This window comes from Aplysia californica, unplaced genomic scaffold (assembly GCF_000002075.1).
Source record: "Aplysia californica isolate F4 #8 unplaced genomic scaffold, AplCal3.0 scaffold01240, whole genome shotgun sequence".
NCBI classification, from domain to species: Eukaryota; Metazoa; Mollusca; class Gastropoda; order Aplysiida; family Aplysiidae; genus Aplysia; species Aplysia californica.
Genome location: NW_004798510.1, coordinates 90,416 through 91,819, shown reverse-complemented (window position 1 = coordinate 91,819; position 1,404 = coordinate 90,416). Strand labels below are relative to the sequence as shown.

Sequence of the window (1,404 nt, the reverse complement as noted above, 5' to 3'; positions counted from 1 at the left end):
GCTTTCCTGTTTCTCTACCGAAGACCTATTGAGCTCATTGTTCGTTTGTGAAACTCTGACATGAAGACAAACATCTTCTTCTTGCACCTCTCCAAGAAGATGCAAAAAGAAGTCGAATGACGGTTGTTATTTGCAATTGGCCATCACCAGGTGGTACTACCGGAAGGAAAATACCTTTTCCTTTTAATTTTTGTTTTGTTTTGGTGGGTTTTTTCCTCTCCCTCTTGAGCTGTAGTACTTTATATAATATATTCATCCTGTTATAAGATATAATTTTTGTCACTGTTTGCGAAGTGAAATAAAATGATGGTGTCCCAAAATAATAGTAGTAATAATAACAACAATAATGATAACAATAGTTATAATAACAATAATAATAATAATAATTTGATAATAAAGAAACCGATTACTATAATAATGATATTAACAATACAAATGATAATAACAGCACCTATGACAATAAGAATGGTACCCAAAAAAAAAGATATAATAATGATTATCATCATCATCATTATCCGAATCATTTTCCGAGCGACGGTCGAAGCTTCTAAAAGACATAAAAACGTCTAACTAAATCTCGTAAATATTCTCTACCTCCACCGCCCCTTCCCCCCTTGCCCCCTGCAAAAAGATCCTCTGACCATAATAATATCTTGTCTAGCCTTCTCTCGTCTAATTTTATTTTATCGCGTCCTAACACTGATAGGGAGAAGGAAAAAAAAAGAAGAATAAAAGACACAAAAAGAAGAATAAAAGACTCACAAAAAAGAAGGAAAAGGTGGTCGAAAAGTCCAATGGATCAGTTTCTACCAACGACTGAAATGGTGAGGTCCTTGAGTGCGTACTTGCTCTGTATGTCTGTTGCGTTGTCTGAAGGGTTGGCCCGTTCATGCGAGAAAACGGAGGGATAAAGAAGGAGACAGATGGAAAGGGCGGGGTTTATTGGTGTTTAGTCTGTGCGTAAATTTATGGGATGGGATGAGATGCTTTGGTGGTAGAAAGAGAGACTGAACGTTTGTGGTCGAGAGGCCAGCCGGCGGAGAGGACTTGTTTTAGGGTGGGGGAGGGGGGGTATTTTATTTTATTTGTCGGAAAATAATAATTATTGGTGTCGGTTTTTATTTTGTTCTCCTTTTCCTTTTTTTTTTGTTGTTGTTGGGCTTGGGTTTTGTTTTGTTTCATTTTGGGATTTTTGGCTCAAACTTTCATTAATTGTTGTTGCATTCTTGTGTGTAAGTTGTGATTTTAAAACTATTTTCCTCTTCCGTTTGTTATGATTCTAATATTTTCATCATGAAAGAGAAACATCATTTTTTTGTGAATTAAAAATATAAATGAATGAATCAATGGATGAATGGATGAATAAATGGACGGATTTTTACTTTTATTTGTGTATTTGTTTTT

General features: G+C 35.1%; 1 protein-coding gene across 2 annotated transcripts in view; it reads left to right on the top strand.

The window, feature by feature from the left end:
* Window positions 1–1,404, top strand: part of LOC101849104 (protocadherin-1) — a 78,165-nt gene that overhangs the window by 15,896 nt on the left and 60,865 nt on the right. The gene's annotated exons all lie outside the window — the stretch shown is intronic.